We start from the raw sequence: 13,981 nt of genomic DNA on the forward strand, positions 1-13,981 counted from the left end.
TTTATGCAAAACTATCAACTTTGAAATTTCACCTTTTTGACCTCACCTTGACCTGACCTTTTTTTTTTAGAAATTTTGTCCGAATGGATGAATGGGTGGCTATGGGCCCGGGTGCCCCGCTAAGCAGAGCTTGTTGCGAATGACACCACGGACCCACCACCCCACCTTGCCCGCGCCCGGTTCACCGGTGATAATTTGGATCGAAAGTTTAACGTGCCGCAGGTAGATGGCGGCACGGTCCTCCCGGGTCTAGTGTGGCCCTCTCTCGCCAGTTGCCAGCTGGCTTAATATAGGAACGCGGGTCAAACGACGTGGAGCTTCCCGGCCGCGAACTCGCTGCCACCGAGTTAGGAGACGGACGCCTTATCCACTAGGCCACGGGGAGGACCTCCACCAGAAAGTGACCTAAACCGTACCTGATGGTCTTATAACCAGCACCATTGAGTTGGAAATGAAAAATTGGCCATAATACATGCATCGCACAACCTTAGTAAAGTTGGGTTCATGTGCTGACCCTTGGTGACCTAACCTGTGACCTTACCTGGTATTATCAGTGACCTCTAATAGCAGCATATGTACTAGGCAGCTGACGCCCTATCACTGATTTTCGACAAAATGCGCTTTACTCGGTGTTATAGCGCATTCCCTAGAAGACCCGTGAACGGTGAAACATTTTATCTTTGACCTGACCTGTGACGTCATCGGTGACCCCGAGGTGAATGAAGTTTGATTTCCTTCAACAAATGTGACAGGGCTATCGAACATTGTTTGAATTTTACGGATTCCTCTAGTAGTTTCGGAGATACAGGGGGGAGGGGAGGGGCGCAAAAAATGCCCCCCCTTCCCACCGCGCGGAAGGTGGCCGAGAGACCCACCGCCTGCCGGGTTAACTTCATCCTCACCTCTTTTTTCCGAACTACCCGAACGTCTTTGGTCGGACTGGAGTTCCAATCCTCTAATGGTGTTGGCCCATTGAGACCTGACAGCCCTGTGTCGCCGCCGACACCGACCGCAGGCCGTTCTGAGCCGTCACCGGGCGGCCCTCGCCACCTCAATCACGCCGAGGGCGAGTGAGCGTCTCCAATCAGCCAGCGACCCGTGCGCGGTGGGCTATCTCCACAGCTGAGCGGTCACTGTGGTCGACGGATGGACTCAGCGGGTCCGCCGGGAGAGGCAGCCCCCTCCCCGCCGGCGGGGGTGGGGCTGGGCTGGTCAGTGGGACACAGCCCCACCCCCGCCGGGGGTGGGGCTGGTCCCCGTCGCGCCCTACAGGCCGCCCGGGGACCTTCTCCGCGCCTCTGGAGCGGCTCGGCCCGGTCGATGGACCGTGACGGGCCGGATGGCCGTCAGTCCGCCTTCAGAGCGGGCGGATACTGCCCGCTGCTGAGTCGCCGAGCACCGGAGGAACTGCTGGATGCTGAGCTGGGAAGATGCTGCTGCTGGGGGGGGGGGGGGGGCATTCGGTGCTTGGTGGACTTATCTCTTCAGGTTTCCCTGAATAGCTGCGGAAAGGAGAACTCTGTGCTGTTATGCCTGTCCAGCAGACTTTAGGATGGTATGCTGTTCCGCACAGCACAGCTGTACTGCGGCACAGTCTACCTACTGCAGTATGCTTGGTAGTATTGCGGTGCAGCCTACCTGGATGCGATTTGTTCGCTGGTTCAGCAGCACAATCCGATCCGCGGCTTTAATCGCAATATCCTAAACGAACTTGACGTCTGCTTTAGTTTATTATTTTAGCACTGACGATGGAGAGTAAAGTCACTGCAGATTTAGCGATCGGACCAGTCCTTTCTGGCAGAGTTGGGTTCGGTTATTACACTGCTGGGCGCCGTCTGTCTGTTTGGTGGTCGCCGGCCGGCTGAGCAGTAACTGTCGTTATCAGGCCACTCAACCCGGCTGTTTCAGGAGGCTATGACCATTGACCGGACCGGTGCTATAGCCCGGCCAACAGCTGCGTTACGACCACTAACCCGGCGAGGTCCCGTAACGGTATCCCGGCGACCGGCCCTGACATGGCGGGGGAGATTCCGGAGGTCATCTCGCAGGGACTCTCCAGGAATCATGTCGGTCTTATGCAGACGGTGAATGAGTGACGCATGAGACGACCGCTCGGGTCAGGCCATCGCACCGGTGGAAACGGTCCGGAACGAAATGTGGCCGTCATGTTGGAGAACAATACTGAGTTGACTGCCCCCTGGCTGCAGAATGAACCACGGGTCCTCGGGGTGAGTAAAATTTACCATCATATCCTGATGGAACATGCCAATGAATCAAGTTTTTCCCCCGCTGGCCCGGTATCCACGCTGTGATGTGGTCCCGATTCCATCCCAGCACGGTATCAGCCCTAAAATGGTCCCCCCTGTCCCAATCGGCACTTGGTATCTGTCCGGAGATAATCTCCTCCCACCGCGCGGCTCGGTACATGTATCTGCTCTGAGATGGCCCCCTGTCCCAGTCTACATATACCACCGTCCCGAGACGGACCCCGCGGCCGGTCGTCACATGTCCGGCCGGCCGGGTCTCGGACGCGTGTAATTACGGCTGGTAATTAGGCCCGCCGCACACGGCCAGTGGCGTGTACTTTATGGCACCATCAGCTGGCGCCATGCACCGGTAATGGAAGGAGCTGTCTGGATGCGCGCCGATAACGGCGCACTGACACGCGGAGAGGCAGAGTGCGCCGGTCGTGTGGGTCAGTGGGAGAGAGCGGGGGCACCTGCACCAGTGTCGGAACTAGCCCCCGGGGTTCAGGGGTTGATCGCCCGCCTCAGCGGTGGTGCATGGGGTTTTGATTGAAGCACTCCGCTGGTGAATGAGCAGATCCAGGCTCTGTTGTGGTGCTGTTTGCTAGGTAAGGTTATGGTAGATAGTTCAGTCAAGTGAGCATTGCCATCCTCGATCTGCTATTTGCGTTTCAATAAGTAAGAATGATATAACGCATTACATACTGTTACATGAGTTACACAATAAAAATGGTAGAATACCTAAGAAGGAATAACAAAAACCTGGAGCTGCCGCGACATAAAGTCTTTTTTCAGAGCTGCAGCACAGTCCCGATTAGGAATACACCTATCCAGCAGTCTACTAAACAACCTAGACCATGGATTTCTCTATCATGGGTCATGGCCAGTGACGATGCCCAGTTTCTTGACGCTGACCTGCCTCAAAACACTTCAGATCTTCAGACTCGCATTGAACAAAACTTGGCCATTGCTGTAGATTGGTTTTCTCAAAACAGCCTTAAAATCAACCCCATTAAAACAGAGCTAGTTCTCATTAAGTCGCGGCGGCTCGCCACCAACGCGCAGTTCTCGGTCAACTTCGATGGCAGCTTTATAAGACCGTCACACAGCGCCAAGATCCTGGGTGTCGCGGTGGACTCATGTCTGTCGTGGGAGCCACACATTTCAGCCATTGTGCGCCGCTGCTACAGCTTTTTGATCGGATTCGCCAGAATGAGGTACCGTCTCCCCGCTGAAACCAAGCGACTGCTGATCGAAGCCTTTGTATTCCCTCATGTGCGGTACTGTCTGTCTGTGTGGGGAAGCTGCACTGCTACCCAGAGGCGTCGTGTGCAGAAGGCTTTGAATTTTGCCGCGCGCATTGTCAGTAACGTTGGCTACCGCGAGCGAGTGTCACCGGTGTTACACGAGCTTAAATGGCTGAAAGTTGACGACCTTATCTATGAACATGATGTCTTGTTAGTACGAGCACTCCTCATGGACGATCGAGCACCGGAGCCTCTGCGCGAGCGAGTTGTTCGTCGCTCTGACGTATCCTGTCGCATCACCCGCTCGAGCATGGAAACACTGCTGGAACTGCCGCGTGTCCGCACTGAGTTTTGCCGCCGCTGTTTCTGGCCTCGTGCGTGTAGAGCCTGGAACGATTTGCCCACGGACTTACGAGCGTCGGCCGCAGGTAGCAGCGGCGCTTTCAAAGCCGCTTTGAGGTCATACCTGTTGGCTAGATGAGGCCCACCGAAGTAGTACCTGTCGTTCATGTGCCGTGTCTTTTATGTGCGTTTTAAATCTTGCCCTGCTCTTGTCATACGCATTTTAAACCTGTATTTATGTTAACTGACGTGAATGCTCGAAAACCCACCTTGTGGAAGCACCTAAATCCATACATACATACATGGGATGAGCCTGCAACAAATTGTGGTCAATAGTCATGCTGTCCAGTGTCCATTGATGCATACAGGTGGACCTGGACTGCGTGTCTTTGCCGGGTATGCTGCTTTGAGGCGTCAAATGCATACCGGCATGCGTGCAGAGCTGACACATCACCGAATAGCTGGCCGAGTCAAAAACATTCCACGGAGCGCGGCCCATCCATCTTATCTGGGGAATTCCGCCCTCGGGAAGTAATAACGCAGCCCGGATCATGTTGCGGAAGTAATTGCTTTGAGACTTGATACGGCATCTTCCGATATACCCCAGGGGTATGTTGACGAGCAAGTGCCTTCTCCTGAGCGCGAGATGGAGAGCTCCTCTCAGTTCGCTGGTGCTTCTGTTTTTCTTCTTCGCATTGCATATCAAACAGCACTGCATGCACGAAGAAAATCGAATGGCTTGCAATATCGGATATCGTCTTGGGGCTTTTCTAAGGTTTTAGGGACACCTAGCCATGTCAAGTTGGGATCAGTTTTAACTGTAAATAAGTGGCCCAAATATCAATATAATAAATCCGGTAGCAAACACTGACGGTTATTCTTTTTCTAGATATAGCGTTCAAATTACCAGGTAGCCATGGCCCAACAGATGTGCTAGTCATCAAAGGGTAGAGCGGACTTATGCATCCACCAATCCCCTGTCCGTCAAATCCAGGGAACAGACAGCCAATATGCACTTGCCTGTAAATTGAGGGGCGTTCTGACCAGGCCGTCCTGTTCCATGACCGAAGCTGTATTGTCACCGAGTCCCACCCTCGGTGCCGGCGTTAATAGGAAGGGTTTGGCGGCAGCACGTGATTCAGCGGGCCCCGGGTCCCCTGGGCCCTCGGCGGCGCCCGGGGACGCCGGCGGAGCGGAGTCGCCGGTGATACGGGTCGTGTGAGGCGAGGGCGCCGGGCCGATCGAGGGGCGCCACGGGCTCCTGCCGGCTGATAGGACACAGGGCCGGAGAGGGATGGCTGATAGTAGCGCCGTAATGCCCGCTGGATGAAGTGCCAGGACGGTATCAGAACCATCGTCAGTTTTTCATGCTCACTGTTGCGCCCGCCATAAACACACTTGTGTTATCAGTAACAGTAGGCATCCAAAGCATGCAAACGTGCATCTAATATGCCTGTTCATTTTTAAATATATCGAGGTATGGTGGTTGTCTTGTTTGACACTGGAGTTTACTGAACACTGCGAATGACATTGAAAGATGCTAAGACTGAATGCAACAAAAAAAAAATACTTTTTGATCAAATTGATAAGTTTTTATCACTCTCCGAATTGTTACTTATTCTTAACCAAATCAGAAGGGTCTGCGACTGATTGTGCCGAATTAAGCCTCGCCGGCCGAGGGGGGGGGGGCGGGTGCCGCCCCCCATAGTTTTTTTCGCGATAGCTCCAAACACGCTGGCGATAGAGAGCTGAAACTTGGCATACCTGACCTTTGATTTAAGCCAGATTTTTTAAACCAATTGCATTTTCGGGTAAGGTCAGGTCACTGACCTATGACGTCATAAGTAAACCTCTGCACGGTCTTCAGATGTCGCAACTTCGCAACGCCCTCACTCCCAGAGGAGCTTTCACAGGGAAATGAAACTTGCAAGATCTAGTATTCATTACGAGTCTCACACTTTGTTTATCTCAGATTTTTCTTGAAGGTCATATGAGGTCAGGCCATTTTCGTGACCTCTCCATTATAAGTCAATGGGGAAAAACGAAAACTGCTATTCTGGCGCCGGGAACGATCTCCAACTATCTCAAGCACACAAAATCGTGATTTGCTGCACTCCTTGCAAGGTTAGATGCGTCACTTTTGCAATGTTGACCTTGCGTGACGTCATTTGTGACGTCATCAAGGTCATCTTAGTTTTTCGTCAATAACTCCCGATTTAAAGGTAGTGTGCCACCTTTGAAAGATTTCCCATTTTATTTTTCCTAGGATAAGAAGCTTCTGTTTTTACCTAATATCGCAAAAAAAATCAAAAATGGGCCTGGAATAGTGCCTTTTTCGCCTAAAAGTTTATCGGTTTTTAGATATGTATAACAACTGTAGTGGGCTCACCTGCAAACAGGCGTCGGGCAACAATCGCGAATGCGGCGCACTTGTGACAATAAGCAAAGGTCATTATAGTGTTACGACCATACGACGTACGGGAATGAGTTATCAGCTGTCTAATCGTAGACAACACAATGTCTTTATATACACTGTGACAATGTCGAGCCTTAACCCTATTAGTGGCAGGGGGGGGGGTTGTTTTTATCCACCCCTCAGGTTTTTCGGGAATATCTCCGAAACCGCTGAAGCTACGATGCTGGAATTTTCTGACTTTTCCTAGAACTAAATTGGGCACATTCCCTGAAAATTTCAAGTTCATAACTTTACCAGGGGCGGCTCCAGAGCACTGGGAATTGGGGGTCCTATTCGTGAAGCGAGTCATTTGGGCGAAGATCACGATGCTGCACCAGTTTTACGAACAGTGAATGAAAGGTATCATGTGATAACATATACAAAGTTATTGTGCATCCTCTTTTGACACGTTTTTGCTATAATAGGCGGATCCAGGCGTCCAAAAAGGGGGGTTATTTTTTACCTCCCAACATAGGTGCCCTGACACCGCCTATGCATGACCAATACAATTTTAGTCGTTCTCTCATAAGAAAATTGTAACATAACAAGACCATTGCCACCCTTTTTAGAAACAGTACCAACAAAAACCTTATTTACTATACTTTTGTGTACCCCCAATCTCAATGATCTGTATCCGCCTATGATTTTTGAAAATGCATATTTTTAGGATCCATGTGAATTCCTGGTTCATTCTCTATCGATCGGCAAAAGTTGCGTTAAGATTGGTTCAGAAACCTGGCCGTGATAAGCAGTCTAAAATGTATCTGCAATTTGCCCGTTTTTACCCCCCTCTACCCCCCTATTGACATTTTTTAATTTTATTTTTTTTAGAAATGTAGATCTCGTTGAGCCAAATCGAATGCCGTTTGAATTTTGAAAATCGGCCGGTTAGATCTCGAGATATCAAGGGGGGGTCGTAAACAGCCCCCCCTGCCACTAATATGGGGTAGCCAGGAGCCTGCCACTAATAGGGTTAAACTGTAAGCCCGTATTGGTATTGTTTCTTTTATTTGGCTGTCGAACATTATTTATGGTTTGAAATATGATTTTATGTAAAATAATTGATATGAAAAAGCCGTCTTATAAGTTATGACCCCATTTCACTACACGCAAGACGTGGCAGAAATGACAATGATCAGCTGACGCATTTTTCTTGGCCGAAGTCAGAGCGCGCAGCCCGACGCACCACCACCGCACCACAAAGTATGAGCAGAAGCCGCGCCCAAAGCCAGGGCCCCGGTAACGTGAGGTAGCCGAGTCGGGGCAGCGTGCGCTGACCCAAGCCGGGGCCGCAGCTTTGGGCGCGGTCTACCGCATCCCCGCGGGCAGCCCCGGGCTATCACATGACACCGGGAGGACGCGCGGCTCCGGCTTGGGTCAGCGCACGCTGCCCTGACTCGGCTACCTCACGTTACCGGGGCCCTGGCTTTGGGCGTGGTCTACCGCACCACCTAACAGGCGTGTTCGAAACCGCAGGAGCTGATGATGAACGGGTTTATCGAAACTTGATTGGATGAGCATATCGGTAATAGCGATTTCAGTGTGTGCATTTATTGTTCATAGTGGTGTGAAATGTGGTTGGGGTACGACCGACAACCCGTCGGGGCGAATTTCGCACTGGGGTACTCAAAATTTGAAGAATTTAAGACGTTTCCATGAGTTTTGAAGGTATGGATAAGTTCTAAAAATCCGGTTCTCATTATCTGGGCCATTAACTCCATACGGTCCAAGAAAGCTGGCACCAGGGCTGCGGAGTCGATGGATTTACGGCGACTCCGACTCCGACTCTGACTCCGACTTTCAAAAACCAGCTCCGACTCCGACTCCGACTCCGGGCAGAATTGTCGACTCCGACCGACTCCAACTCCCGACTCCGACTCCGCAGACCTAGCAGGGCTGCGGAGTCGACAGATTTTCGGTGACTCCGACTCCGACTCCGGCTCGGGTTTCTAAAATCGACTCCGACTCCGACTCCGACTCCGGTCACAACTGTCGACTCCGACCGACTCCGACTCCGACTCCGACTCCGACTCCGCAGCCCTGGCTGGCACACTACCTTTAATTGAGCTAGCGAGTCGAAAAGGCCACCAATGGATTCAGAAAGACCTGCCGAATCGAATGATATGCAACATGACCTCTTCCGACCAATTTCGTGACCTAGGGGCGCTGACCTGACCTTGACCTGAGGTCAACACCCTAGGTTGACCTGACCCAAACAAAAAGTATATCATTCGACGCGGCTGAGCAAGGCGAACACGATGCTGCCAAAATCGGCGCTCTGCGACCGTTTTTTGCGAAGTTATTAACCAAAAACCGAAGCGTACTTTGGGACACTTGACCTGACCTCAGAGGTCACCGGTTGACCTAGGACCTTAAAATCCGCTCGTTTTTTCCGCGACGCCTTAGCTCCACCAGGGGCGAAACGGCGAGGGGGGTCGTACCACCACCCCCCCCCCCCCCTCGGCCGGCGCGTATGTAGAAAGCTTATAGGTCCGGCGAGGGTTAAACACGACAGCTACAGCTCTCTCAAGAGTAGGACACCTGTCTGCTGAAGGGTCGGATGGCAGCAGCTGACGCGTCCGGCGGACCGCCTCTCACCGCGCCGCAGCTCGGTTATTACCGGGGTAGTCCGATTTAATGACCCCTCGCACCCCGGTCCCTGCGCCCCTGCACGCTCTCGGTGACGGAATCAATATGGGGGGCGGCTCCCTGAGCCCCACACCTAATACCTTAAGTCAGGAGGGGGCAGGCGGCATTAGAACGGGCTGCGATAATTCCGCTGCATCTGAGCGAGAGATTAATGCCCAGGGAATATTCCTCCAGGGAGCCGGCTGCGACGAAGCAATCTAGGGAGAAACTATTATTGATAATGTTATGCATGATTGTGGCGCGTGGGGAGCCGGGGGGCAATGAAGTACCGCAATACGGGGGAGCCAGCTGGCGGCCGCCGCCGTCGCCGCCGATGGGGCGCCCAAGAAGGGGAGCGTCGCCGCCGACGGCGGTTGGGGCGATGCGGGAGCGTCGATCGCGCGCGGATCTCCCTCGGCTCGGCGGTGACGACGACGGATTAATGGGCGCCGGTTTTGTGCTCTGCTGTGGACAAAGCTGGCCGGCCGGCCCAGTAATGGACAGCCGGGCCTCGGACCGGGGCGGCAAGGGCTGATGGCGATCACCGGGCGCCGGGTGCCGGCTTCTGCGAGCGACGGTGAGCGCCGGGCGGGCCGACCAACGGGCGGGCCACGGCCGATCTTCCCACTTCACCACCCAGATATAGCGGGACTTGAGACCAGCGCTCGGTCGGGATGTAGATAGCTGAATAAATGTAGGTAGTTGAAAAAGTTTGTTGCTCATGCAAAAGTACAGCGCCTCTGTACGCAGTTCTAGCTTGGTAGATGCCAGATGGATTGAAATGCATTGGTGCTGTGAGTGCGGGCCAGACTTAATGAGAGGAATCCGAATATGCCTGGTGAGTAAGAACGTTTCGACCATTCGACTGATGCCGCCGAGGGCAATTTCACATCTGCGACCTTAGCAAGGAGCCAACCAACCTCCGCACTGGCGGTGCTCGGTGATGATACAGCCTAGCTAGGCTGATGCCCATATTTCTATGTGCACTATGCAGTGCCACCAAATTACGGTTCCCAATGACACTGAACCGTAAATAACAGCAATCATAACAACAGTAAATAATAGTAAACAACAGCAATAAATAATAGCAAACGGTCCTGTCACCACCAAAATCTGCATGGCTATTTGTTTTCCCATACCTGCTACATTGAATGATAAAATCGAGACATCCAGGCATTTAAACGGCACGTGCACTGTACCACACTTTTCAAAGTTTAATGCAATGCTTTAATCAGGGCACTAAAGAGGCTTTAATGTTACAATTTACAAGCCGTGTGGTTCAAGGGGTGTGGTTAAACACGTTGAACCACACGGCTGCTGACGTCACTATCATATAGTTGTGAGCTTTTTGGCAGATATGGGAAACACCTTCCAGCCCTAAGGCCGGGAATTCAATAAATGTCAACTCGCTTTTTTAGCAAAATCACCTCGGGCCTAACGGCCCTCGGAGTTTTCGCTAAAAAACCTCGGTGACATTTATTGAATCATCCCGGCCTCGGGCAGGAATATATTACACCAACCGGAACACAAAATGTCATGTTGTGTCACCTTTTTACTGCATCACATGTTGCATGGTCGCCGCCTTTCGTTACGTGCTCTGAGGATCGAAGGGAATGGCGTGTCTTTTGCTCGCGTGACTCGCCAATCTATATTCATTCGTGTTTTCCGGCGTCCCTGCTCGTGCTCAGCTGCCCATCTTTCCAATAATCCATGACATTTGTTCTGTTTCTCAGGTACTAAGCACGATCAGTGTGCTTGCCGGCAAGCAATTCCATTTTTTACACTCTTCTATAACATTGCACCAGTGTTGCAAAAGGGAAAACATCTTTCTACCACGTTGGGTAATAGCACTTTGTTGAGCGGTCGCACCCATGTCTTACCTTTTCGGTGGCTAGCCTGCAGCTCCCCAGTGATCTGAGGTGAAGGGAGGGCATAACAGGAAGTTACGGAGAGATTCATACCTATAGTTTGCATAACAGCTTCGCGACCGAACCTGATCAAATGTAGTCCAGCATTACAGAAATTTAGCAATTAAAAAATATATTCGCTGCTAACGCAGCTGAACTTTGGCGTCCTTCGGTGTCAAAAGATGTTCGACGCTTGAATCCCTGAAAAGGATGCGCGTATTACCACGGTAAGAATAAGATGTATTTTGGTGGTTACTGCTTACCCAGTTCGCCTAAACAGTCAATATTAGCCGTTTTCACAACGGCCATCTGGTACACATTTGGTGCACATCTGGTGCAGATTAGGTGCAGATTTGGTCAAATTAGGTTCAGTGTGTCTCTTAGTAGCTATCAGCTATAGGTTGCACTCATTGCTTATATGCCTACTTTGTCATATTATCAGAGAGCATCATCGATTAAAACAATGAAATAAATTCATGAAATGAAGATATTTGCCGTAAAAGAGATTAGGTGCAGATTTGGTCAAATTAGGTGCATTCGCCGGATAGCCCGTCGTGAAAACGGCTCAATTTTCCCTTTGGAACACCACGTCACTGAACCCAGAACCCCGTGTGGTTTGGGTTTGAGCTCAAATGACAATGCGCATGCTACTGTTCACAATGAAGCCTCCTGTGACGCATCACAGACCACACCTAGCAACAGCTCGAGTCGTTGGCCCGCTCCAGGTCACGTGACCCTGCCCTGGGGTCAGGCCAGCTGACTGACTGCTGCGCCGGCGAAGACTGTGCGTCGACCAGGTGCCTTGTCAGTGGGGGGTACACCTAGTCTACCCACCTTGCTATGGTTATGGTTGCTATGGTTATATGGCCTTGCCTACCCACAAACAAATTATGTTTTATATTGCATTGAGGAGGCGAGCTGAGATTGTGCTATGCATATAATACCTACGCAATAAGATAATCCATAAATAAGCATCCACCATTTTACAATTGAGTACCTACCAAATAATGGCTGAGTTTTGCTTCTCTGAGGAGAAATAAAGACAAATTGAAATATCTTCATGCGTAACTTGGAATAAACATTACTCAGCATAGTCTCGACTATCCGTGCCACAAGCAAATGAGTCTAAAACTTCCCGCGCCTAGTTCCTGGCGAGTACAACGAATGGCTAATATATACCTATGTATAGCACAGCCCGCCGGCAATTTGCACGGTCGGTCTCCAAAGCAGTACCTGGAGCCATGCGTAAGCTGTCTCTGTCCGACAGGGTCCATTGTCAGTGCAGTGCACGGTGTGACCAGTTTACGATACAAACGAGTCATAACTCGCACAGCGCGAGCCCGACTTCCGACCAGCGGCCTCATTGCTCGTCGAAACGACCGGCTCACGTCGACAAGGCCGAATAGGCCATTATCTGCGCTAATGAAACGGAACCGTGCCGGGCGTGGCTCCAGCAAAAGTGTAAAAACATTGTCGTTGATTGCATCATAAATAATTGCTCTGTTCCTGGTGGTATGATTGAAAGTCATAAACTTGCAGCCGCGCAGCATGATCACGAATACACACGACGTTTTAAGAAGCATTTAGAGTCAATAAAGCATGATGAATTGTTATTGACACCGCCCAAATGATATGTCGTCGCAAATGCAATAACGTATCACTTGCGGAGGTCACGACGTGCATGCGTTAGTGCCGTCTTTCTACGCTGCAACGCAGCTCAGGCAGTGACAGGGTCAACGCGATGGCTCAATTTATCGAAAGCGGGTCAATGCGTTTACATTCAACGTATGAAACAATCCGAGTTTTGCGCTTTTCATAAAAGTATCAAAGTTCTGCCTATTCAAAGTTTAGTGGACATATTTACGCCTAAAATACATAAAATACTTACACAAGCAAAACGTTGCAGAACTCGGGAGCGGGACGAGCCAAACCGTTTTGATCACAGTAAGACATTATGCATCGCAGCCGACTTCAACACGCCGATTGGCTGAAGCTGATAATGTGCTTGTATACCCATATCTTACGGAAAGCAGAACCCGTTGTCGGAAATGCAAGATACAGAAATGACGCCCCAAAACTATGCTTATTAAAACCACGCGGTAAGTTATTAAGCATCTTTACAACCTGACTGTTCATCCTAAAAGCTGCCACTCGCCCACTCGCCAAGGCAAAACCAGCGGCGACAGTGTGTCAGACAGAGGTTCTAATGCCTGCAGTGTCCCCACTGCACACTCTGACACAAACACAACCAGCGGCGACAGCAACGCGGTGAATTGGACACGAGCGCCGGGTATTGGCCGACGGGTGTGTCGGAATGAGTTTTGTGTCCGAGGGTCGACTATTGGATCGGACTGGAGACGGGAGCTGTCCCCGGCAATGGGGCTCAGCTAAGGCATTTATCGATCACGACGACCCACTTCTCTGGCCCGTAAAGACATGTTAACACCGCCAGGAGGACGCGAATGCTGTGCATTGGGGTCTGGGAGCCACAATAACTATTTATAGTTATTTTTTTTTCTGAAAGATTGTAATATAAACTAGAGCACTTCATGGGCCGGATAAATCCGTTATCCACAGATAAATCCGTGGACCGGATAGGATTGGATCCCAAATTTGGAAAAATAGAACGGATCTGGGCGGGCCGGATTTGGGAATTGAATGTTCAACACGGATCAGAACGGATAAAATTGTAGCATTCAATATTCATGTTAAGAATTAGGTAACTTAACTTGTTAGGCACTGCAGCAGAAGTATTAATTGATTTACATGAGATTTATAAGCATACCTTTGTGAGCCATGATAGTCTGTAAGGTATATGGCAGCACCAACCAAATTTTTAAATATAGATGGTCACAACATAAAATCTGCAGACTCAGCCATGTTCCTAACCGAGGAAGCGAGAACAACCGCCATGGCATCATATCCACCATGGCTCGCTGGTTCCTGAATAAGATACGAATCATGTAAAAAAATGTGTTAATAACTCACTTGTCCTGAGAACAGTCCCCATATAATATGTATAAAAACGATAATGCGTTCTCGAATTTTTCAATCTTCCAGACAGCAACAAACACTGCGCAAGGTTAGAAACACATGCGCAATAACAGATGCTTTTAACCAGCTGAATAAAACGCTGCAAAAAAAGTTTTAAACTTG

The sequence above is a fragment of the Amphibalanus amphitrite genome, unplaced genomic scaffold (assembly GCF_019059575.1).
Source record: "Amphibalanus amphitrite isolate SeventyFive unplaced genomic scaffold, NRLGWU_Aamphi_draft 000630F_arrow, whole genome shotgun sequence".
In the NCBI taxonomy this organism is placed as follows: Eukaryota; Metazoa; Arthropoda; class Thecostraca; order Balanomorpha; family Balanidae; genus Amphibalanus; species Amphibalanus amphitrite.